At 36.3% G+C, this 27,841-nt stretch overlaps 2 protein-coding genes and 1 long non-coding RNA gene across 6 annotated transcripts in view; 2 read left to right on the top strand and 1 right to left on the bottom strand.

Annotated features, from left to right (window-relative positions):
- The window catches only part of LOC119652553, a 503,388-nt gene that overhangs the window by 449,485 nt on the left and 26,062 nt on the right, over positions 1–27,841 (top strand). The gene's annotated exons all lie outside the window — the stretch shown is intronic.
- Positions 1–27,841, bottom strand: part of LOC119652554 — a 48,075-nt gene that overhangs the window by 2,636 nt on the left and 17,598 nt on the right. The window lies entirely within an intron of this gene.
- Positions 3,764–14,753, top strand: LOC119652555. Its single transcript, XR_005249558.1, has 2 exons — positions 3,764–3,986; positions 14,554–14,753. It is a non-coding gene; the product is annotated as an uncharacterized LOC119652555 (long non-coding RNA).

The following is a 27,841-nucleotide window of genomic DNA, read 5'->3' on the forward strand; positions in this document are numbered from 1 at the left end:
TCGTCGTCCCTCCTGATAAAAAAAATTAACCAGCTCATTTTTGACGAGCCTCTCTTGACATCAGTTTTTAGAGTTTGAAAATGATAGAGGAACAACCTTTCGGTGCCAGATCTAGACTATATGCCAGGTGCAGTAGAACTTTCCATTAAAGTTTTCAGCACTTTTGGCGCAAGACCTGGCGACCTGGCATTGGTTTGGTGGAACACAACACATTTTCTATTGTCCAGTGCTTCTCTCTTCTGGTCAATCATACTTCAAACTGATCAGAAGATTGAATGATGTATAAGCTCATAGCGAATAGTTCCAGCGCAATCCCATCAAACACGCAGCAAAACGTTCTTAGTCAGTAATCCGGCTATGGTGATCTTTTAACCCAGCAAGTCCCCGTTGGACCTGAATCTTTTTAAGATTTTGTGTAAACACAAAACCTTATTAAAATCGGTTTACAGTCTGTCGGTCTGTCTGTCTGTCTGTCTGTTTGTCTGTCCGTCACACGCATTTTTCTCGGAGACGGTTATAGTGATTGACACCAAATTTGGTAGAAAGGTGGGAACTGTGAACGCTCACGCATATAGTGAGTAACATCCTTTTACGACGAATTTAAGGGGGGATCCCCATATCTGCAAAAGGGGGGTGTAAATTTTTTTTCATCAAATATGGCCATGTGGGGTATCAAGTTAAAGGTCTCGGTTAGTACTTTTCGAAGCCGATCTTAGTTTTGACTTTCGTTGAAAAGGTGGGGAGTACGGGGGGTTCAAAGTGGTCGTTTTTTTAACGAACCCATTCTCAGGAACTACCAAACCGAAAAATCGGAAAAAAATCAGGGGGCTGCCACTATATGGTGCCTAGGCCCTGAAATACCCTCCATACCGATACCTATTCAAATAAAGTTAATAATAGTATATTACTATAATTTTTAGTAATTGACAGAAAAACCCCCCTTAGGTTCACTCTAGAATCACAAGGTTTTGCAGCGATGTAGGCTACAGTATAGAGCATAATCCCGCCAAATTTGGTGAAAATCGCACCATAACTAACAAAGTTATAATAATAATAATCGTTGGCGCAACAATCCATGTTGGATCAGGGCCTTGAAGTGTGTTAGAGCACTTCATTCAAGACCGTAACGGTACACTAGGAGGCAATGTGGTCAGCATTGCGCTCGCCCGAGATTATTACCCTGATTTGACTCAGGTACTCATTCACAGCTGAGTCGACTGGTGTCCGACGTCAAATCACGATACAAATTCCACTGCCACCAGTGAGATTTGAACCGCGACCTTCCGTACGACAGCCTTGCGCTCTAACCACTCAGCTATCCGGACACAACAAAGTTATGCTAGGTCAAAACTGTCGCTCCTCTGCAAATTCTAGACTATGAATGTCAATATCACTTGAAAGTGGCTATTTTCACATAATGTATGCATATTTTACGTGCTAAATGCTAATAGGACAAATGCATCCTCAAATCTCTTTATAACAGAAATACACAAAACCTTTCATACCTGAAGCGTATAGCTTCCGGTGTCCCGACTTGTTTGGTTGTTATTCTCGTATGTCACCTACTTTTCAGTGTTAGTTATCATCTACTTCAAATTAGGTCAATTTTGTAATCATTGAGTAAAGAAATTTAGGCTCAGTCTTGGGCCTTTTTGAGACCGTTTTTTGACATTTCTTCAGTTACTGGGCGATGGAATAAGACAACTTTGCTTTGCTATTCGTTAATAGGTTGTGTTCCCCAAATGCGCAATCTTTTTTACCCATTTGTTCCGCCTTTTCGCCTTGGTTGCAGTGGTACTGAAGAGGAAGGGAATGAGAACGCTGTGACAGACAGCTGCCTTCACCCAACACAAAACTGTCAAAAAAATTTTTTGAAGCCTTATGTCAAATCAGTTGGCATTTAGTATGACCCAATCCGATGTACAATTGCGAGACATGGCTCACTATAGACATTTAGCCCAAAGTGCTTAGAACGTTTTACTTTAACCAATAATTCAAGGCTTTTTTGCTGTTTGCGGTTTACAGCATCAGTTTATGAATTATTATCTCTATATATATAGTTAAGTATTTTTTTGTAACACTTAAACAATCAATAAATTTGTTTGGTATTTCGAGAATTAGAATACATCATCTGGGGGGTATTTTGCTCAAGAAATTCATTCATTTTCAGTAGCCTGGAATTTTTAGGTGGTTTAATTTGGCCATAATAATTCAAATAATTATATTTTCAATTTAAAAATGGTTTTGATTTATTGTTGCGAACAATGTCTCTTGCACAGACAAATTAAACCCTTGACTATGATGAGAAAATTTATTTTTTTTTTTGCTTTTCTTAATTTCTTTTTCAATTTTCCCTAATTAAAGGGCTATATTATATTTTTATCACGTATAGGAACTCTGCCCAATATTAAATGATAAATTATGCATGTATTGAGCCACAAGGCTATTTCCAGCAACTGCTTGGAACCATACCTTCACCAGTAGCCATGAAAGGCTCAAACGCTTATTTTGCATTATAACATTTTGTGTCCAAAATGAATAAGAAAATTGGTCGATTCTGCCAATATTTTCTTTCATTTTAGGATGAGCGGGGCTTAATTCGTTTTAAGACGAGCTTCCTTTGTTCTATTCTACCAATCTAAGTCCATTTGCTAAACATGCAACACAGTGCAAGCGGACTTCTATCTATATTTATTGGACAACGCTGAATACAAATGAAATCCTAGTAACGGGAATTTTCCGACCGTAGAGCATTCCATTCATGAGATTCTCTGGCACATCTTATCTTATCAAGATCAATGAAAACGAGATAGGACGGGGATATGAACCCGGCACATGCGGTCAATTTTTAGAGCCCCCAAAACAAATGGTTGTGGCAAATCTGTGGAAAATACAAATACATTGTGCAGCAATACTAAACAGTTTCGTTGGCGGACAACTGAAAAGCCAACTGGAATTATATCTAACTTTGATTGACATTCTCGATAATCAGCAATAATTTCAATTTAATTCATTGTTGTATTCTTCTGTCAGATTGACCATAACCCAACGGTAGCGGTTCAATCAGGTATTTATGATAAGTTAATCAGTTGAACGCCATAAAAATGCATTATGATAAGTCTAGAAATAACTACAAAGTATTTAGTAAAATCGATTATATTAATTAAGAGCAATGGACCGCGTGACTACCATGAAAGAAAGGCTGTCTTTACGTAATCACACATTCAAACCTTGCTACCGATATATAATTCGTCGTATCTCATTATTGGATATCTTTATTATGATTTTTCGTTTTAATTTCAAGCTGAAAGCGTGATATTTTCACGGCAAGTGTTTTTCATGCTGGAGAAACACAGACAGTGTAATTGTTGCAGCGGCCAATGCATTTGTATGTAGAAAGTTCGGATTGCTTTGGATGGCCCAACATACGTTTTTACTCACTTTAATACAAAATAAAAATATTTTGTTTAAATTGCCCTTCACGTTTTAATGTTTCTTTTATAATCTGTAATCGAGTTCTAGACGCTCCATTTCGTTTTTCTGCGGTTCATTGTTTGGAATAAATTTTCTTGATTCGTTGCACATAAAATTATCATGGATGTTTCTCAGTCCGACACGGATCAAACGAACATCTGAATTATAATCATTTAGTGAAGGAAAAGAAGTTTCCAAGTGATTACTCGATTTCATCAAGGTGTATCTTGTTAATAATCAATCACTCGAGGGCGAATACGTTTATCTAACACCTAATTTTAGTGAGTGATATATTGCCTACTTCATTTGGCAGATTTTCCCTTATTCTGTGTAATATAGTTTAATACGCCGTCCGTTGCAGTATCCAGTGTGAGGCAGTTGTTGCAAATATTAAGTAACAAACAAGCCAGTACGCGCTAATAAACAGATAAAGGCATTCTCAATTTGCGAAACAAAATCGAGCAAATCCGACCAGCTATGGAGCAGATACTGCTTTTCCTATTTGTTGAAAGGTAAATTGAAAACAACTTTTCTGAATCTTAATGGGCAAATATATCGTTACAATTTCAATATGTGAAATTTATATGTTTGATTTTGTCATGAAGTTTCAATAATTTGCTTCCGATCATTCCTTACATACGTGACAAAATGTCACATCAGTTCAACCTACTAATAATTGGAACCTTGATTTTGTTACAATAAACATTTATTGACTAAGTGTGTACTTAACGTGACTTGGACTGGAAATTGATTCTGTATTAATTAGAAAGGAAAACAATAATATTTGTGCCGAAGACGACTTTTAATTCTTTTTCCGAAAGTTAGCGTTGTATTGTAACTGAGTTTCCGGGGCAAAGACTTAGAATTCTATTAGAACTATTAGAAAAGTTACACGTGTATATATTGTGACGATTCCTAAATATTACTTCGCACGATTCGATAGTGCACATTGGATACAATACCTCTCAACAAGTTCAGGAAAACTCAATTCAACTCTGGAGGAGTTGAACTACTAGCGATTTCAATTCAAGTGCCTTTTTGATTAGTAAATGTAGAAATATCACTGCAACGGTCGAAGTCATTTTAAAGTAATCAATTCTACACGCGCACAGTAAATAATAATAGAGAGATTCATCCTAACGGTACACGTTTTGACCTATTTTTAGAATTCTATTTCAGAATTGTTCGCTTTCGTCAGCTAGCAATAACTATCCAACATGACATCACTCCGTTTTCCTTTGCATGTGCACTCTATCGTTGCAACATCGCGATGAAAGAAATGTGGAGCACATGAAAGACTTTCGTCGGATCAACGACGTCTGCTCCATAAACGATGTCAGCTTTAATTTGAAAAGTTATTAGAATTTTCATCTCTTGGGTGAAGTGTTGTCATTTTTAAGAAATTCGAACATTAGAGATTCGTTCCCTGCTTTTATAAATGCAATTAGTGGTATGACAGACAACTATCATATGAAAATCTGGCATGTCTCATCTATTTATCGGTACATTGCAGAAGAAAACCTTAGTTTTCTCAAACGTCCCAGATTTTACTAACAAAACTATAAAAAATTTATTCGCACATAATCCTCAAAAAACCTCCCCCACGATTTGGAAAAATGTTTATCACTTACATGCTAATTCAGTCAAGTTATACTCTATTCATTATCACGTCGAACGCCATTTATTCTGCTCGCCATACGACGCGGAGACACTATCAGAAAAATCTTGTGGTATTGAACGCAACCGTCTGTAAGGATAGAAGAAGGGAACAAAACCTTATTAAACACTGTTCAATATCTGCCTGTCTTTTACATGCATTTTTTTCAGGGATAGTTGTACCGATTGATATTAAATTTGATGGGAAGTTGGAAAATGTGAACGCTCACGCATGCAGTAAGTTACATCGGTCTACGTTGAGTTTAAGGGAGATCACAAGCAAAATACCCTCCATACTGATTCTACTCAAATTAAGTGAAAAATAGAAAACTTCTCACATACATCTACATGTAGTAATGTAGAAGAAAATAATAATAATGGACTTGCGGAGGCCGATATAACTTTGCACGTTAGTTGATCTAAGCCTATTTCCATAATAAATAATGAATAAAAAAACAGGATGTGGTCGATTCCAGTCTAGGCTTGAGAAAATCGTGGAAGAAGTTCCATTAAGTGATTTTAATGATCGCCAAATTCGTAACAATTCTGTCTGGTTTCTTCTTCTTCTTTAACTTTTGTCCCATTTGGTAGTGGGATCACCTGGATCAGATCTGCTATTTTTTTCGATCATAGTAGTTTTCTATCGACTTCGATGTTCAGACCAATCTTTACTAGTAAGATCTTGTTAGCGAAGATACCTATCTCGTGATTTTTCTACTTTGAGGGCAACCTCATATCGATCAGGGATGGCTCATTTTCGACGTGATCAAACCGTATTACGCCACTAAACAAAACAATATTTTGAAGGCGTCGTCAGTAATTCCATAGTTCCAGACGAGCATGGCTCAATTCGCGGTAATTTGAATGATGTCGCGAGTCCGGCCATCAAGACTGTTATAACGATAATTTGAAAAATCGGATGGACTGACTTTCTTTTTTCCATTATGCAGTAACGGTTCCGCTTTCTTATTAGTTAACAGTCTTTAGCTGATGCTGACTAATTTCGTCTAGACCGCTTCCGGTGACTATCCTCTGTTGAAAAAACATATGCGTTGGGAGCCAAAAAATTAGTAGCTTTATTACAGGAGGGCCAATGCCTAATGCTAGCTTATCTCGCGGAGTTATTCTAAGTTGATCATAAAACGATTCCAAAGTGTTGAATATATTGGAAATGATGTTTCTGTACACAGCAGGCTCAGGAGTGTTTATGAAGATACCAAGAAGTGGGTTGAGGTAGCTTCAAAAGAAATGCCATTCTTCCGGCTTGACGTCCATGCCAGTGAAAGATTGTAACTAGTGAGAGGCAATACTTTGCTTGTCATGCGTTTAATGACTTGTTTTTTTTTTAATGACGTGTTAATTTCAATGAAAAGCAAAAAGCAAGTTTGAATACCGATTGGCACAGTAAATTTTCTGAATATATATATATACTCCCTTTTCTTCTCATTTATTTAAATTTTCCACATCGTCAGCAAATTCGTCACAGTTTAAGGTAAAGTTTGAATTTCTCTAAAACTGGCCTTGGATTAGAAGTCTGGGGTGTTAATGTGATGAAGATTAGGAAGTGGAAATTAGTTACGAACCTTGACAAAAGATTGAATATTATTTGCCATTTCGAGAAAATCAAATCACTTCGGCAGTCAAACGCCTTAAATACTTCGAAATAGTACTACTGGATGTAGCTACCAGAAGAACTACCTTTATATTTGCATTTCAGGTAGTATTCTACATCTGCACCCATAAGACTAAATTGGTTTTGAATTGTAAGCGATAAACTACATATATATCTATATCGAGTAGAGACTATATTTTAAGTAGCTGCCACTCATTTGCTCTCGTTTTTCCGTTGATAAACAATTATGAAGTAATTAGCAAAATTTTGTTCCCTTTGTGCATCAGTCCCTTTATAGCAAGGTTTCCTAATTGTTTAGCAATTGTCCGGCTTGACTGTAATTTCGAAGTATTAAGTGGATAAGAATCAATTTTAATATTTTTGCGGAGACATGTGCTACTTCCTTCCGTGATTAGTCTGTGTTTCTGGCTAATTACTTACTGAGTAGCAGCCAAAGTTGCTAGACAAAGGACAGTATTGCTATCTAAAGTTAGCTAGGCTTAACGGAAATCTAAATTGCCTACGTATTTTCTACAATCGTTGAAGTAATGAAGCCGAAGTATTTGTATAAGTTGCCATGACAATAAATTAGCTTTCGGGGGATAAATTATCTTAGCAGAACAGAAGTTACATTTATTTCGGTGTTTCTTACGATGAAGGCAATTCGGGTGGAAAATGGATGCTATTTTCCCCATCAGTAAAATGTTAATTTTTGTGAACATTTTCCTCCTTTATCAGTGCTAGAAGATGCATAAAATCAAAATCAATAAAACAGAAAGTTTTAGTAGGGAAAGCTCTTTAATTTCATCTACTCCGCCATGACTATTACCCCAGTGTGTCGTTATTGTTCTGCATGAAAGCTGTCAACCGCATTATATACTATATTTCTCAGAGCCTAGAAGCCTCTTTCCAATGGTTATATGGTCGTGCAAGACTAAGAAGTGGGTTATTCTGGGTCATATCTTGGACAGTGAGTATAGATTCAGTGCCCGCTAATTATTTAATAATGTGAGGTACATTCTCGATATTTATATGTTTCTTAATTGTTATAGATTTCATTTCATTTCATAACTTGGCTCTCATTCTCTCATTCATTGATAATTACTACTGGTGCCATTGAATGGAAGTCAACTTTATGATGTTCCTACAGTGTCGCCCCCGGTTAGTGCTATATTTTTTATGCGAGTAATCTCTATTCGCATAGAGTGTTGAACATTCCTGAAATTGTTCCCTTTCTTTATTCATCATCATCATCAACGGCGCAACAACCAGTATCCGGTCTAGGCCTGCCTTAATAACGAATTCCAGACATCCCGGTTTTGCGCCGAGGTCCACCAATTCGATATCCCCAAAAGCTGTTTGGCGTCCTGGTCTACGCCAGCGCTCCATCTTAGGCAGGGTCTGCCTCGTCTTCTTTTTCTACCATAGATTTTGTCCTTATAGACTTTCCGGGCTGGATCATCCTCATCCATACGAATTAAGTGACCCGCCCACCGTAACCTATTGAGCCAGATTTTATCCACAACCTGCTGGTCATGGTATCGCTCATAGATTTCGTCATTGTGTAGGCTACGGAATCGCCCATCCTCATGTAGGGGTTCTTTATTAATACAGTTTATTCGGTGCGTCTAATCCAAACATCCTACAGTTTTTTATTGAGTTTCAGTTTTTTTATAAATTAGAAAGATTAATTCAATTGTTCTCCGAATTTACACATTGAAAATTGCATGATATCACTAAAATTCCAAAGCCTCTCAACCGGTTTTTTCTTCTTCCCATGAAAATTCCATTACCTACATTCAATAGTCAATTGTAAGAGAATTGATTGAACGTTAACATTTCATTAAAGCTTCACTCTTTTGTGTGGGTGCGAGAAGAAACATTATTCTTTTTAACGAAGCCAAACATTTTGCATTTAGCTAGACGCACATGGAGTCAGAATTACAATTGCTATTTCCCACACCGATAATAGGAAAAAATGATCAACTCTTTTTTCTATTTAATTAAGTACTTCATTGTTAATTATACGAAATAAAAAGACGTTTTATTCGTCAATTATTTATGGGTTTCTCAAATTGCTATTGTAGTTCCGTAAGCTGACGGATAGTAAAGGCATTCAAAGGAAAGTAAAATGATCCGTCCTGGTCTATTGGTTTATTGTGGTTTAATATGAGGGTTTAATCTTTATTGTACGGTATGCATTATTCTCATATTAGTTCCTGGTAGGATAGTAATAATTCCTGGTGGTAATTGTTAATAATTCCTTCCTGTCATTAATACTATATATAAATAGCCTTTACATCTTGGTTTTTGATTAACAGAATAATTTAAGTGTGAATACGAATTTGAAACTAGAATCCTAACACTCATAAAATTCTCTTGAAATTTTATAATTTGAAGGGTTCATAATGTTTTCATTAATACATCATGATTTTGGTGAGATTTCAAGAGAATATTCTTTTAAAATAGGTGATTTAAAATCAAGACAACCACCCCAGAATAGACTAACTCTAGACAAATAGAATTAGAATTTAATAAACATTTAAATATATTAAGCAACGAACTTATAACTCTCGTAGGCATGCTCAGTGAAGATGAATTTCACAATTAGATATGTGTAACTCATGAGTGAGTCATCTCAAATGTGCCAATTTACTTAAAGTGATGCGACTCATCACAAAAGAGATGAACTGTTACAAAAGAGTCACCGAAATGTAACCGCTCCAATTGAAGCGATAAGCTTCAGCAATCCATACTACATAACCCAAATTCAACCACTGGAGGAGCATACTGCGCATCCTATTTAACGAGGAGAAATGCGCGAGGTACGATTCGATTCGAGCCTCAGCCATGTATATGGCCAAAGTTATGGGGTGATATTGGGGGGCCTGTTGAAGAAATGTACCGCGTGCATGTAGAGCACTATATATATGAGTGTATTCTGTATTGCACATGCAGCAAATGTATAAGGTATATTTTAATTTAGATGCGGTTCATTGTTGGGATAGTCATAGTCTCGTAGCCAGTAATGCTTCTATTGGCGAGTGAAAATGATGCTGACTCGCAAACACGCAAATTGTCCAAACTTCCAATTTCTTAAGGTTTTTGGGACCACTACTTAAATATAGGAGCAGTATTTGGGTCAGGGAAAACTTCTGCTTTCACAATTTCAATGTGCAGTTTTCTGCTTTCAATATTTCTTTTGTATTGGATTTATCCTTTGGCAGTCGTTCTGAAGATTACAAACTTTTTTAAAAAGTAAGATTTGAAAGTTATGTTTTAATGGAACAAGAGAGCTAGTGTTCTTTTAAATACTGTATACGCAGTAAATCAATACCCGTTTTAGTAAAAAAATTCCATTCCGTGTCTAGCGGTAATGGAGGCGAAGATGCTGCATTGGGTCACTGTTTATTTTACTCTAACGAGAACTCATTAGCTGAGATTGGTGTGGATGATGAAGTCGATGAGAAAGGACCCAAAGGCTCTCCGAAACCATGCCGTTTTGGTTCATTAGATGGTAATTTAGGAGCGGTTTGGCTCCGCTGGACCAAACCTATAACCCTGAAAAGTGTGGCTCTAACCGAGAAAAGGAAGGCGAGTTGATACCGCTACCGAATGGGAATGTTTACTACTATTTGACGTATACAAGTTGTTTAATAAAGAAACTGTAGACTCAGTGATGATCATAGGAATGTTAAGCCCGTCAGCCACGTCCAGTTCGGCTTACCAGTTATGCTGGAAAAGCCCGCAATACACCCGGTTGCCAATTGAACTGAAAGTAACAATAGTATATTAATATAATTTTTAGTAATTAACTGTACAGCCCCCTTAAGTTCATCCTAGAATCATGAAATTACAGCAATATATAACCAAGTAAGCACCAAGTTTGGCGCAGATCGCACTATTACTAATAACATTACAACAGATCAAAGTTGTCACTTCAGTGCAAGTTCTAAGGCTTTGTCTAACAGTAGCACGCGAATGCGAATATTCTGGCATAGTATGTATAATACATATACATTAGGTGGTAGCTATTAGTGGGACAAATGTTCACTCGAATGTCTTTACATAAGAAATACAAAAAACCTTTCATTCCTGAAGAGTTTCCAATTTATTGGTTTCTAACTGGGATTTCCGACAGAAAATCCTGTTTTTAAATAACTGCGCAGTCGTCTTGCAATACACAATCTTCCACAGTTCATTTGTTTCTCCTCGTTACGAAATCTTTTATGCTATTTATTGAGCTACATCTTCTTCTTTGCAGCGTTTTGCTTTTTCCAAAACTTGCCTTGAACTATCTTGGCTCGCTGACCGTGTCCTTTAATTCGTTCATCGTTCATCTTTTCTTTGACTTTGGATTGTCTTACGTCCGCCAATTTTTCTCTTGAGTAATTTTTCGAGTATTCTTGCTTTGTTCATTTACTGTTGATGACCAGCCTAATGGAGGCTTTGTAGTCGTATCATGGTTGAGTCTTTCAGCTCACCATCTATCAGTTCAACTGCATAGGACCTTAATTTTCAAGGCATTCAGTATTTTGATCGCTGCCTGAGTTAAGGTCAATGTTTCGCTGTTCCAACATAGCACACGTCTCATCGTTTTGTAAATGCATAGCTTCGATTTCTTGAATGTGCATTTTAATATTAGAATAGCCATAGTGAGTATAATTCTTATTTTTCTGCAACATGCTTCAGTGTCAAATTGAAAGCCATAGTGACGTTTGTTTTTTGGTTTTAATCCTGTTATAGGTCAGTTAGCATATTTTTAACCCATACTTGAGTTATCGTGCCCGCTATCGTCGATTCACTGGAATGTGAAATAGTAGCAACATTTTGTCATTATCATAACCCTGCTTGCAGTCTACAATTGTTTGATATACGTCAACAGTATACTCCCAGAATTTCTCGAAAACCTTGTTTCAACTCTGAAATCACCTTGAAATTTTCTAGTCAGATTTTCAGCGTCAGGTCTGAGTCCTTCTACATTTTGGTGAATATTTTGCAGGATGTATATTGTATGCGTGATGCCTCTGTAGTTTCCGCATATCAGTAGTTTCTCTTCTTTCCATATTTGTTGGATCAGCATTTGGAGGTACTCTACCACATAGCGACCCCCCTCTCTCTTCAGAAATTTCTGCGGTATGCAATTACGCCGTACGCTTCGTTTGTTTTAGGCTTTAGAAGATGATATACATTTTTTCTACGGACGAGGGATCAATTGCATGGATGGACTGCTGACGTTTCAAAGAAAATCCCTGCATTGTTTGTTGCTGATGAACTGTGAGAGTTCAGTAGTTCTGAGGAGCAGCATGCCCACGTTTTGCTTATCAAATCAAATTTGCTAATTATGTTTTCACGCTTATCTCACTACTTTCAATGATCGTCTAATGTTGTTTGTCATAAACGTATTGTAAATGCTTCGCAGAGCCTAGCCCATCCTAATTTTCTTCCCTGCTCTAGCATGTTGTTGTATACATTGTCTTTAGTCTATTTTTAAGGTTTTGTGTGAAACAAAACCTTATTAGAATCGATTCGATGTCTGTCTGTCCGTCTGTCTGTCTGTCTGTCTGTCTGTCACAGCCGATTTATTCGGAAACGGCTGAACCGATTGTCACAAAAATTAGTAGGAGTATGTGATCTGCCGTTCCCTTTACATGCAGCGACTGGCGCCATTTTGTGTTAAGTTTAAGGGGGGGCTCCCCATACATGTGAAAGGAGGGTGCAACATTTTTTTTCATAAAATGTGGCCATGTGGGGTATCAAATGAAAGGTCTCCACTAGTACTTTTCGAAACTGGTTCAATATTTGATATTGGGTGAAACATAGGAGAGTGAGGGCTCAAAATATGACCCCCAAAAAGTGTAACAGGTCTCGTTCTCAGAACCTATCCAACCGGAAAATCAGAAAAAAATCTCAATAGTGCATCTCTACGAAATCTAGGCCTCAAAATATGATATATCCGGTTCCGATATCTGCACAAATAAAGTTAATAATAGTATATTTCCACATTTTAGAAATTTACCCGGCACCTCCCTTATGTTCGTTCCAGAAGTACAAAATTTGGCATGGGTATAATGAAGAATATAATGCACAATTTGGTCAAGTTTGAAGAAAATCCAACTATTACTAACAAAGTTATAGGGGGTGAAACTTTACAATTTTTTGTGAATTTCGTGCACTTTAAAACCTGATGACGTCATCATCACATATCAATTCGTCAATACCACACGGAGTAAGTTCGTATGAATTGGGTGGAAAAGAATTATTTTGTTTTAGTTCTTTAATCATTTGTATATGAATATCAATTATTCCAACGAGACATGTGTGTATGTAGGTATATAGTATATGCGTGCTAATGAACTTTGCGGTTAGAGCCTAATTCAGATAGATATAAGGAGTAAATCGGAAATATGGGTACGATCAATTTATATACGTGCCTATATGTGTACAGCATTCGAAAATAGGCAGTTTGTTTGTTTAGGGTGAGCGTAACATCTACGGCTGTAATATGTACGTATGTCTCGTAGTTTTGTAGCTGTATACGGGTAGAAAAATGTGCGTTGAAATTGCTTAGATAAGATGAACACAAAACCTTTATACCCGAAGCACGAGCTTCCGGTATTCCGACTTGTTCTATGGTAGTACTGGCTTGCATTCTCGTGTTCAGTGACATTTTTGATTGCGTCGTTAATTTTAATTGTTTAGGATGGGTTCTTTTGAGAACTCATGGAAATGTAATTTATTCCCTTTTTCAGATATGCCATATACGACTGACAGGGCTACATTTTTTCCATAAGTTAAAGATGTACAAAATCAATAGGCGTCTGGGGACTTGACGTAAAGGATACTGAGTGCCAATCGTCTTTCGATCTTCGGTGATGCCAAAGTTCTTTTGTGAACGTGAAGCTGAGCTAATGATCACATTTCTGCTCATTCACTTCATGAAGGCTGTCGCCCACCCTTGTCCCCATATTACCTTATAACCGACTTTGCTATTAATGCTTCCAAGCAACATTTTAATATTGTTAATTCCGAACTTCGAAGCTTCGTCTTTACTTCCCTTTGGAGCATGAGCATTGTTGAACCAGACCTTGAAAAATTTAGGGTTTATTCGGAGCGCACTATCATTCGTTGATGGGTCTGAGGGGTATAACTTTTAGCTTCAGTTTCTTATCAACTAAATAAAATAAAATCCAATTGAATGAGGGCCTTGAAGTGTGTTAGAGTACTTCATTCAAGACCGTAACGGTACCCTACAGTACACTGAAGGGGGCACTGTGGTCAGCCTGATTTTATTACCCTGATTTGGCTCATTTACTCATTCGCAGCTGAGTCCACTGGTATCCGACTTTCAATCCCTCTGCCACCAGTGAGATTTGAACCGCGACCTTCCACTACGACAGCCCACCGCTCTGACCACCTGAACTATCCGGGCACTTTTTATCAAATATGGTTCCAAATTTCCGCTTTTCCGAAAGTATACTAGTTTTCAAGATTGTATGCGTATTTCCAACTAAAATTCTATGATCAGGGAGCATATTTCAGGTTTTGACAGAGTAATCCAGGTTTCGTTTGCAAGACCGTGGCTATTGAGTCCAGGCGGGGCTTTCGGTCAGGTTTCTGAATAGCTGTTTTTTAAAACTGATGAGTTGTTGACCGAGCCTCGACCTCGAAAACTGTACCGTCCCTACCGATCCGCTTAGTGAGTGTATTGTTCTTTAAAAATATGCAATCGCACGAACTATGCGTCCAGGATTCTGGCATCCAATATTACTGCAAGTGATTTAAATGAGTGATATTAATTTTATTTTCAGGTTATTACCAGAGATATATTCAGGCAACGCGTTGATAATATTGCATTTATCAATGCCCACGTTGTAATAAATAGGTACTCGCAGGATGGAAAATCATTTCAGAAGATGATTTCAGAAACAGTTTTACGGGACGCATTATACTATTTTCAAAAATTTACATTTCAGTTGTATTTTATTTTCATTGATTCCCATTTCATGAGTGTTCAGCTATTTCCAAATCGATTGATCTGCTTTTAATTTTAATATTTTGGGAATACATTATTGAACCAATTCTTGCTGATTTTTAACGGCTAATTGATATTCCACCGGAAACATTTCCTCTAAAGATCATCTTAAATCTGCAATAATATACGAAGAACGCAATTTAAATGGACCATTCTATCTAAAATTTTGCAAGATTGATCATGCTTTTGAAAGTCCGTAGTAGATATTTACTTTCAATAAAAGTATATTTCACCCTGGAGAAAAATTCTTCTTTCATTAATTTAAGATAATAGCACAAACTGATATATCCCAGAATATAACGCTTAACTCCTATTTTGAGATTGTGGGAAACTAGAGTGAATGGTCAAGCTTTAGAACTGACCTATTCAGCGTTCAAAATGGAGATCACTTTTTTCTCGAGTTCAACAACATTTGGATTGAATATGGCATGGGTGTTTGTATCTTCAGCCTACAATTCAATGTTCAGTTTTTCCGGAGAATATGCAGTGGATACCCATGCGTACATTCGAATTTATTTTATTGCTTCGGGAAATTACCAATTACATGCTTTCACCTTGAATTTTTGTTGAGCTACCATTTTATATTCAGGTTGCGATGTTTTGTGGTTTGAGGCCTGTGTATGAGTCATGTTTGCTTTTCCCTGGAAATATCGGTTTATTTGCTAGCTTTACATGGGATATTGCTGGATATCATCACTTCATGCTAACCAACGGCTGATTCATTCGAAGATAATTTCGCACATATAATCTAAAAGCAACCAACAACCCATGACTTTTTAACAAATGACAAGTTTAAAATACATTTTTATCACAGTCAATTTATTTTTGGTGTTTCTGCTTTATGAAAAATTTCGCCTAAAATATTTATATCGGAAAGCCATGAACTGGTGCGATATTGAATAAGTTTATGGAAAATACTTGCACACTCAATGAGTGTGAACAACTCCACGACTAACCTTCAGTTACTCACAGCGTTTATTCGTACTAAAAGCCTCGCTATTTCTAAATAATGTACCTCTAAATCTGAATGTGTATCATAATATTTCAGTTAAATAAAACTTGAAACAATGCGATAACAGTAGGCATTATGAGCTTGGATGCATTTGTCAGCCTCTTGCAAGATATCATTTATCGACATCATTGCTAACCACGTTATTGTGAACTTCGAGCATATACATATATATTTTGTATTATTGTGCATTAGTGGTTTATATTTCTGTAAACGAGAAACAATTTAGTGACCATTTGGGAAAACCGCGGATGCATGCGACTGACTCAAGAAACTCCACTAGCAACTCTCGTGATTATGTTGCATTCGTTCACATGCAAAAGTTCGTTACTTTCCGTTAAATTTCAAAAATAATTTTACCATAATGAATGAAGCTGGATAACTTTCTTCATTTGATTGGTTACCGCGGCGGCTGGCCTTCACTGAAACGCACCCATGCTATTCAATTTCACATTTGAGCGATTTTAATGCAACCAGCTAAACGCGGTATAACGTCCAGATCGTATTGGACTGCGAGTCCGTTGAAGAGTGGATATCGCGTTACCGTCTCGTCGTACCTGCCTACGTTTCCATGCACATACGTCTATATATAAAGTTTTATTGTAGTTTTACCTTTAGTGTGCATAAAAATCACACAAACGACATGCATTGCATAAGAGTTTGACTTTTACAAAACATTATGGTGAAAAGTGTATTACTGAGTACACTTTCGTTAACTTGCACAGTCACATATCCACATACAGACATTTCTCGTATGTGTGCAAGGTGAAAATAATGAAAATTTGAAAAGAAAAATTATATGCAGCTTGAGTTATTTAAGTGAATATAAATTATTAGCGTTTGACCTACTTCCATCACATATTCAATAACCACATTTGAGTTTCTGAATTCATCATAAGTTGATTTCCATCACGGCAAATCCTTCTCGCGCTCCGTTTCAGACACTAAATTTACATTTGGATAATTTGTATCCAAATCAACAAACCGTTTTTATGTTGACATGCATTTCCCTGATTTTCATTTTCTTCAAATTATGATTTCTAAATCCAGATGACATAATCAACATATGTAGTTCGAGTAAAACTTTGATTGACCCAAATAATATCCGCGCTTATTGCAACGAGTGGTGTTACATATATACATAGAAGTGAGGTAAAATGCATCAGTTATAAGTGGGAAGAAGACATACTTAAATATGATATTTTAGTACTCCACACATGTATCTATGTACAGTTGAAGATTATGGATGATCATAAAAAATCGTTGGTGAGCACGCTCCTATGGATTTAAGTTCAATGCATTTTAAAAATCCGGATGCAACACTACAGCGTGCTGTGATTTGCATAAATTACAATTTGAGTGTGACCTCCATAATATTTTCAGCTGAAACTGTACCTACGCGTATAGCGTCGGGCATGCTCGAAGGCACAACATTCGCCATTTCACTAATCCGCATGTGAAGTTCCTTTACCTGGCGAATAATTCGGATAGAAGGGTCGTTCTTCTTTCTTTAATTAATTTCGTGCGAAATTTGTGTTCTTTCTTTTTTGTGTCACAAAATACCAAACTGTCTGGAGGAAGATCTTTGAACTCAAGGTTTGCGGTCATTTCATTCCAAGCTAATGGTCTGAGCCCCTTGAAAGAGATTTACGAAGTGAGTCGGTAGACAGATATGTGTTCATACAAAAATGTGTGATATCCTATGCAGGGCCTATACAAAATACATATATATTATAACTGCAAATGTATATGCCCGTCTAGAGGACACTGTACGACTTTGTTGGTTCTCCTCGTAATCCTGGGAAAATCTCCAATGAAGAGGGGAAGTAAGGGGAAGTCTTGGAAACTGGTTTCCAATTTCAAGGATAATGTATTTTTTTTTTTTGCTTAGATATACTCATATTAGCGATTTAGTGTTTGTACACAGGTTTAATTATTTTTTATATTACTTCTGATAGTAAAGTTATTGAAAATGAGAAATGGATTAATTTTCAGGGGGGAGGGGGCTAGTAAGCGATATCTGTGACGATTTGACAAGTCAACGAGCAAATATTATTGTCTGATCAGTCACACATTTCAATATGATAGAGGCTAAGATGGAACGTGTGCAGTCTAAGGCTGACCTTACACTACCAATATGTCGGTCAGTCTGCCATAAGTCAATCCATCAAAAATGAACCGAGGTGTTAGTATAAACGACGACACAAAAAGAGTCTTTATCGCATGGATTTCAACATCCGAACCATTCGGAAGTCATTTGTCCACCAGCAACACAATGACAAGTACATTCCACTCATCCTATTATCTGTCTAGCCGGACTGACAGATTTTATTTGGAAATCTAAATTAGTCGTTGTCATAAAAATTCCCTAGACTATCAGTTTGCCATAATAATGTCATTCTGACTAACGCTACATTGAGGAAATACTGACCATATAAAGTCAGCCTAAGGAAAGTGAAAAATCACTTCAAATTAACCTCGCATGAATTATAAAAACCAAAATTTAAGCCTGTAAGCGATTTATTGTTCCAAATGTACCCTTCGGTAGCAACTTGCTACCTTCGTCAGTTTATACCTATTCCTAATACTTACTCTTAAAAGTTGCATATTTATATTATCCTACTATGTTTAACTTGCGATTAGTATGGAAATTGGCAGTTGTTTTTGGTCATGTTGGCAACACTGCCTCCTTCGGTTGAAAATAGGTTGAAAGTAGATTGAAAATTCTTGGAACAAGATCATAATAATAATATTGGATCAGAGCCTTGAAGGGGGCCTGTAGGAGGCAGTGTGGCCACCATTGCGCTCGCCTGAGATTATTACCCTAATTTGACTCAGGTACCCGCCCTGCGTGAAATCTGCCCCGCCATTCGCTACCTCGTTGTGAAAGGTTAAACTTCAACTGAGATTTGTAATGAGGTTAAAACTGTTTATGCTGGTAAAGTTTGGTTGACCACTGCACGCTTGAAATCAGAAGATAGCCTCAAAAGTGGGATCACATCTTTTCACTCTCTACCAAAAAAAAAAAAACCTCAACTTCAACCCAAAAGCCCGTAGTTTGGACTGTAAAAACATGGTTTTGATTAAATATCTGATTAGGTGACGAAGGATGAGACTCTCAGTTGTATTGTGAAAAATCAAAGATATTGATTCTATTTTTCCCTTTTCTTGTGGTAGTGACTTTCAGCAGATAAAGGCGTTTTATAGAAACTCGTCCTTTATAGTTCTCATAACACAGGCTGAAGAAGATACCATGTAGCTACCGAAATACTTATCTGGAAGAATAAACTGTATCACTGACCTTAAGAAATGAATATATATATATATATAATCTATTGTACTAAAGTTTACATGCTTCCCTACTTATGACCGTTTTCTGCCTCTTGAAAAGCTGATACCTTTTCCAACTTGGGTACGGACTTTAATTTAAGAAGTAAAAAGTGTCGGTCAAAATCGGGCTTTTGAGTTCTGGAATGGAGAGAAATCAACGAGTGTGGGCATAAACTATACGTGTAAGAACGGCCAACATCTTTTTGATTCTCGCGTTGGTCACTTCAGTTTCTATAATCTAAATTCGCGTTGACTGAGAAACATCAATGATTCTCCAAAGAGACAAACGATGAGATAGACCAAGTAAATGTGGATCTGTAATTTGCTGGGCAAGTGTGTTACTTTCGGCCTGAGTCGAGAAAACTACATACAGAAGATTCGCCTCTCGGTGTATTGTTTAACTTGCATGGTGGAAGAAAAGCATCGCATATGTACATCGTTCATTAATCGCATATACAAGAAATCCATCTAGCCAATATCGACATACCGACACACCAACATATCAAGCACATGCGCAGAATTAATTCTAAATAGTATTTTCGGTCATGCGCCAGCTATATACCGCATACCTAACCCGCATATACACAATTACATTCCGTGCGGCCTAAAAGTTCGATTTGCTCTTCTTGTATATATAGTATATAGTCTTCTTGGGCTGACTATATAATGTTTAGTTTAAGATAACAAATTTTTGATTTAATCCTTAAAAGTTATTATCTATATAATTTCTTTTAGTCACTAGGCCTGCTGTTGATTTGTTCCAACAGGAAGTGTACAATCGACTTCAATTTAGATGGGTTTGAAGCAAGTCCAAAGTGCAATTTTTTCCACTAAAGTTTGCAGTATGGAACAATTTTATATTAAAATCTTATTACAAAATTTTACAGATCTAGAATAAACTAAATTGCATGTTCGTAGTAGATTTTCAAAATGTAGACATATCTTTTTATTAACTTTATTTGAACTGAGAGTACTTTTAGGTCAAGATACGATGTGCGCGGGCCACCATAATTTTTCTTCAGATTTTTCGATTGGATAGTTTCCGAGGATGGGTCCTTGTAGAAATTGCCCCTTTTGAGACCTCCTAGGGACTCTTCCCGTTTGCGACTAATGAAAAAACTAATATCGAAAAGTTTTAATTGAGATCTTTCATTTAATACCACACATATATTTGATGAAAAAAATTCTACGTGTGACGGACAGGCAGATTGTCAGATGGATAGACAGACAGATAGAGTGAACCCAAAAGGACGACCTGCGGTTTCGTCCAGGGAACGCTATTTCCTCTTCTTCCTCGGAACCGTTCGACCGATTTATCAACACAGTAGTGGTATGAGTCATGTTAAGGAAGAAAGGCACCTAGTTGAGCATAACTGTAGCAGGTTTTTTTTATCTAACCTTTAAACTTATCAGACGTTATTTAACCTCTTTCCTGGGAATAGTGTAACCATAGCGTTATGACATTTGAAAAATAGATGAAAAATATTAACCTGGTGTTCGAATAATTTTGTTTTGGTTATCTTTTTGTCCTAGAAAAAATTATTTATTTATTTATTTCATTTCATCCAATATAGCTATGTTGCTTATGAAATCTTTTCGTTCATTACAATAACTTGAATGTTAATATTTTAAAGTTATTGAATCACCTATATGCTAAGCCTCCTTACCATTTTCCCTAGAAGTATTATTAAATTGTTATTTAGAATACTCTAAAATGATTAGGTGCTTAAGTGAACAAAATACTTCCATTATGCCTCATCAAGTTTATTATTCCAAATGTTGTCATTCAATATTTACTAGAATAAATGAAATATTCAAATCAAAAAGCCAAATCAACTCTAATTGAATTCTCCATTAATATTATTGCCAGAGCATCTCTTACTGCAAGATCATTTATTTCAAGCCTTGACAAAACTCTTCATAGTTAGAGTTAAGATATAAGCATATGATTCTCTGTAATTAAAAGCAGAAGATTCAAAGTTCATTGAATAGTGTTATTTTTAGTCATTTATCTCTGCCGGGGGTGTTTTATTGACTGGTTTAATTGTCTTATATAAAGCTGAACATATGAATTTTCCTGTTATCCAATCTTAGCTTAGTAGAATAATATTCTGAAAAGTAGGGAAGCACCTGATATTACATGAGCGATGTAACTATCCATAAATTACAGTTTCATTGGCTATATTTTCTCACTATACAAGTAAATTATTGCCTTAATATTCGCGTTTCTTATGGGTTGAAAAAATCTAATAATTTTGAAATATAATAATATAGTATTTGGAAATTGTTTTGCGTTGAAAATATCTAGAATCGTTTGTCTGGAATCTTGCTGTTAACTATGCTTTCTTTTATTTAAAAAAAAATGCGAATGACAACTTACAGTTTTTTTGGCGTGAAATACTATTTGTTTGTGAGTAGGGCATGAAAATACCAGTTCGAATCGAATCATATCCAGGATTTTTTTTAGTGACCACACTTCTGAATTATTTCGAAGAAAAAGAAGAATTTATTCTGTTTCTTCTGCCTAAGTCCCATTTACAAGCGGGTTCGGCCCGTCGTGATCAGTTTCGCCATTTTATTTTAACATAAATTGATATTTTTTAAATTATATTTTGATATTTTAAACTGTGCTTTGTTATTCTTTATTCATAACTGAAACTGGTTACCTCTTCCTTTGGAGCTTATATAATGTATATTATCGTGAATGAAATCAAACAATCCCCACATAGCCGAAAAAAAGAACAATGATTTGCCTAATACTTTTCTAATGATCAGATTTTTGATATAGAATGAGGACTCATAATAATCCGGGTAGAATGATGTTGCCATCTTTACGAGGTTGACTTGACATATAAAGAATAGCAAGCAATTTATATTTGACTTATTGTGCTAATATAACAAATTTTTTATATCCCCTCCTACCCGATTCGTTTAAATACCTTTAGCAAATAGTGGATTTCAAAATGTAAACTATTGTTTCCCAATGGTGGCTTGTTTAACACTCTTCAAATGTAAGGGCATTTCTACTGAAACAATGAGTTTATTATGGAATCATATTCCTCGGAAAAAATATTATTTACACATAATTGGGACTTTGTCCTTCTTTTGCAAAGACGAAAGTGTCAATTTTCTGAAAGCACCCACCACTGCCACATCTATGACGAACAGGGATTCGAATCCGAATCGAGAGGTTGACCCTCAATCAAATCGGCAATCACATCAAGTTCCGTCCCTAAATTTACATTTAAAAGCTGAATTCAAGTCAACTAAAACCCAATATCTACTCCAATGTCTGCATACCGACCTTACCTCGTGGAGGCTTGCAAGCAGTATTCTTTGTTTTCGATAAGTTTGGAGTCACACCAATGGCGTAAGTTGGCTGAGGTGACTGAAGGGTGCATGTTCTTTGTAGCGTGAATAGCAAATTTTTTTTCTTTAACTTAACTTTAGGAACAATTTAACAAGGATGCAGATATATGAAGCCTAGAAATTTTGGGTAAAAAATATGCGGCGGGGAAGAATAGGCAAACAGAATGTTCTTTCTGGGCGAGAAGGGAGTACCCCGACTGATTGATGAAGAACCACAGTGAGTTTAGTAGGCGATTTAATAATTTCATCCATATAGGTTAGAAACCACTTGAATTCTTCCCCTCCATGTTGTCAAATCATGATAAATTGTAGCAATAAATCTCCCAATTAATCAGTAGTGCTCAAAGTTTTAGTAGCTAGCGAATATACGCCAAGATTATCAGTTTAATTGATTCACTTTGTAACTTTCAATTATATCAATAATGGAAATAACGTCATAGCTATTAAAGGCGTTTATCCATATTTTCTCTTAAAATAAGAGAATTTCCCTTAATTTATTGAATGCATTTTTTAGGCTATCCACCTGCTAACAAACATTCGTAAAAGTATTGCTAAGGCAGCTCAGCAAAGTCTATTCTTAACTTTCGGAGTTCACAATAGTTATATTCTGAGCAACTGGGTTAATAATTTGCATAAATATATAAAAGTAAATTAGAACCTTTTCATGTATGTATGTATTTATGTACGGCCCTAGCCCGAGTAATTTATTTACTATGCAATATTATCAAACAAACCAAACACTATACAATAGTAAAACTGAGTCGGAAAATTGATATTGTATGCGGTGCACTTCTAAGGAATTTTATTTTAAACGCCATCGGCTAGAACAAACTGGATTTCATTATCTGATTGGGTATCGAAATAAGCGGAAAATTAATATTTCTTTCCATTCTTTGATAACGAATTGTGTTGGTGTTCGTATTTGAATATTTATGATTCTTACATATTATAAGCATTTTCCGCCCATTTTATGTAATTAGTGCTTTTGATGATAGTCCTGAAGTTCGATGCAAGTTACAAATGTATGAATAAGTCTCTTTTGGCGGAATACTACCTAAAAGTGAAGTTTCGAGTGCAAATTAAGTCGGCTGAGCATACACAACGGTCATGCACATAAATTAGCTAGTTTAAAAAAAATTCTTATCACTCTTCTCCAATCAGTCTGAGTTTAATTTAAATTTACAGAGTAACACACGACCAGAATGCGTGCCGATTTCTTCATTTGGTACATATATAGGGACAATAGGGGGAATACAATTATTTTATCATTTGTCAGTGATACATCAGACATTTGATAATGAACTGAAACAAAATTGAGAATGTTAATAAAGGCACACGCCTAGCAGAATGACGAGCTGATCACGAACGGAAAACATGACACACATTTCAAGAAAATGTATCTAACTGAAGAAAAGCTTAAGTGATCACTCGCAGTCACTGGTTGACTGGATGAGTACTTACATAGAGTAATCATAACCACACCAGCCATTAATAATAATTTCCGTATGTTCCATTCAAAGGCTTACTATGTATAATAGAACACCCATTATGATCGTGCTAGCGAACTTAGTATGACTAACTTCCGTCCATCGCCTATTTCTTACTAATAAACTCATCAACAGGTCTAGTGTCCAGACAATAACAAAAAAAAATCAATTTGTTGGGTTGTTATCAGTAGTACGCCACTTAATAAGTAATATCTAAAAATTTCATTATCAAGCGTGTGCACTAAAGCGTGGTGTAAAAATAGTCTGATGACAGGGGACAACGTCTTACAAACTTTGGAAGCCAGATTACAGATATAATACCAAAGTGATATGAGGTACAAGGTGTGAATTTTCATTCAGTTGTAACCCATTTTCGACTTTGAACCACATTTGCCAGAAGTTCCCTTGAAACTAATAACCCTACCTAGCCCTTCAACGTTAAGCTTGAGCGCGGACTTATCTTCAAGTGCGCCATTCGTGATTCACTGACAATCTGCACATATACCTTCTATCAAAATTCAATTACTCCTAACTATAAACAATAGTTACTCGTATGTAACATAGGAATGACCATTTGCAGCCCAGACACGTTGTCGAATCGTCGCGTGGAGGTAATTGAAGGCAGAACTAAACAAATATGTTTGCTGATAATAATGGCGTGTGCAATACAAAAATTCAAACGCAAAAGTCGATTAAAAATTAACCTTGATCGGCATAAAATATGGTTTAAAAGGGCACTAGTTTAGTGAAGTGCGTATTGTTTCAAATCAATCATGAATGTGAAGTCGAATGATTGAATACCCACGCGTGAATGGGGAGCACATTATACAGCCGAAAGAAGCTCAAGCTGCTATCAATTCGCTTTATCGCACTAAGTCTTACTACTGGGGTTCAATGCGGTATTAATTAAAATGGATTTGAAGTTTACTGTGTACTTTAGATAAGAGAAAATTTATGATTTTTTTAATGAAAAGTAAGAATTATTATTTCTTCAATGAAAATCTCTCTCAATTGGAATTAGATTTTGCGTGAGTTTTATAGAAAAATTGTACAAAGGCTTGGCATTGCATACTTGAGTTTGCATATGTATGTATGTATAAGTCGATGCCATCGCCTTTCTAATATTTGCAATGAAGTAAGTAGTAAGTAAGTAACGGTGTCGGTAAATTTCATTGATCGGTGTATCCATCAATCACGTTAACAACTGCGAAATTGCTTATCAGTTGACGGGAGAGAAGCCCAGCCATAACAAATACTACAACACATTCAGAAAAAATAATCCTAAAATAATCCTGAGCAGTTCTGAAAGTATAAAAAAAATAACTAGAAAATGAGAGAGGAAGCATTGCACTAATTCCGATCAGAGGATTACTGAAAGCCCCACTTTGAGTTACTCCACCTTCACTTGCTTTGAGGAAAATTTCCTCCAGTTTTAGTACTAAGTAACTTTCCTGTGAATTTCAGAGGGGATGCTCCAAAACCACCCAAAAGTCCCAAAAGAATTGATTGTAAGAGGCATGGTTTGCTTATTTACAAAGATTAAGTATAGTCTCTATCATATCCTATTTTTTTGTAAGAAGATTGGGATCTTGAAAGGCACTGCATTATTGACGATCACAGAAAAAAGCCAGCAAGTTTTTAAAACATCTTAGATATACCTGTTGGGAGAAGGGGGTTGGAGACTGGGTGATTCTCTCAACTTCCGGAGTTTTCCCGAGAAAGCATAACGGACGGAAAAAGGCTGTAAAAAAATTTCGAGGGAGGTCCGCATAATTTTCAGTTCGAACCCGGATTTTATTCATGATCACAAATAGTGAAGTGGAGATAGTCCTAGAATTTACCAAAAGTTTTCTAGGTTGCCCAATTTTCCAATTATCCATCTATTCACCGAGATTCCAGTTTAAGTAATATTTTGACTCTGGAACACAAGAATCTATTTCTTCTTAAAACCTGATAGAATTTTCATCTTTTAAAAACATTTATTATTAACATCCACTTCTTCCTAAGTTCGTACATTTGAAAGGTTTGTTTTGGTAAGCCTTTTAACGTACTAACTCCGCCCTCAACGGTTTGCCACCAAACATATCTACTATAAAAATCATGGGATATAGAAAATGTACATATTTGCCATTTAGCCGGTTATTTTTTTGAGAGCTTTGTTTATCTCAGTGTCAGTATACATCTAATGATTGACACATGTCATCTTACGGTCATGAAAAGATTCTCACTGTATAAAGAAACTCTTGCGATTTGAAGGTAGATCTGTACTATCTCTATACCTCAGGAAAACTGCCGTTCACGCAATTTCGTTCGGATTTTATATAAAACTGTTTAATCAGCTTGCAGTTAAAAGCAGTTCAGTGAAATTTAGAGCAGGAACTGGGGCTTTGAAAACATCTTTTACAATCAAATGGCAGAATTATTGGGCCGGTTTAGCAGTAGGAAGCCAAGGGTGGGCAAAAGAGACAATGTGGTGATATTGCAGTGGAGAACACATCTCCACGCTTTCAACAGATATTTTGAGAGTAGCTTGGGTATAGTTTGTTCAGCGGTTACTCGGTCACTGTTCCGCCAAACAAAATTAAATGGGGTCAATGATTTCATCTCCTTGACTTTGAAAGGATATTCATTGTTGGAAAAATATTTAAAGGATCATATTTGGCATTTCCAAGTGGTTTCCGGTACTACTTCTATAAGTTACTTTCTAGTCAAAAAAGAGTAAACTTTAGTTTCAAGTCCTTCAAATCTTAGCAAATTCAATGCTATTTGAAGACACATTAGTGCATGCAGTAAAGGAATACAATTGAAAAGAATCGGCCCCATTGACTCTATCTGTGGATATTCCACAAAGGCGCTTTTCTGTTCGGTTTAATATACTTTGAAGGTTAGCTAATAATTCACACTTTTGATGCCTTCTGATGGAGCCAGCGTATTTCAGAAAGGAGTATCTATAACCTATCCTCTAATTCATAGTCAAGCAATTGATTTCGTTTCACTTCACAAAGTTGCTAGCTAAGTCAGTCTAAATGATGCATTGAAGATAAAAATGAGCACGGCACTAACAGAATGAAAGGATATATTGTACACACATTACATGGAAAAAGAACAGGACATATTTCCACTATTTAATAAAGAATATTGAGTAGATTCCGCAAACTGTATTTAAAATTTTGCTCGTTCCGCTAAACTATTCTCCTACTTCTTCAGCTTGTGTTCCGTATAGAAGTGAGGTTGGCTGGTCTTGATCAATTGTGCCATTTTTCTCGGTCAAAGGCCTGTTCTGCATGTAGTTGCGAGGCTCTAAAGTCATCATACAGCGTCTCAGGCCACCGTTGCTTTGGTCGGCCTTTTGGTCTTTTCTCATCGACTTCGATGCTCAGATAGCAAGAGTGTTCGCGTCAGCGCAAATTACCTGACCATACCATCGAAAATGCCTCTCTCTATTTATATTCTCCACATTTCTTATGTGATCACGGTGTGTTATGGTACTGGTCCAACAGAACATTTTCGTCTTCATTACCGCGTCGTCGTTCGTTGTCTTTTATAGTGAACCAACACTTAGAACTATAGAAGGCGATAGGTAGACGACACCGCGGTAAATTTATTATTTGAATCTGTGGTAATATTCTGAAAAACTGTGATAAGACATTTCGACAATACCTACATAATTTGTTTTGAAAGTTATGAAGTGTTGTTTGACCATTTCCATGGTCTCATTGTTGCGGTGAACCTTGCTATCGCGGAAAGGCCTTCAGTTCCTGCAACAAATCGCAACGCTTCAAGTTCTCGAAATAGATGTAAGTTAAAAGGATCAAATCAGGTACAGAGGACGGATGAATCGAATTTGTGTGAACATCAAAGCCGATGGT

This window comes from Hermetia illucens, chromosome 3 (assembly GCF_905115235.1).
Source record: "Hermetia illucens chromosome 3, iHerIll2.2.curated.20191125, whole genome shotgun sequence".
NCBI lineage: Eukaryota > Metazoa > Arthropoda > Insecta > Diptera > Stratiomyidae > Hermetia > Hermetia illucens.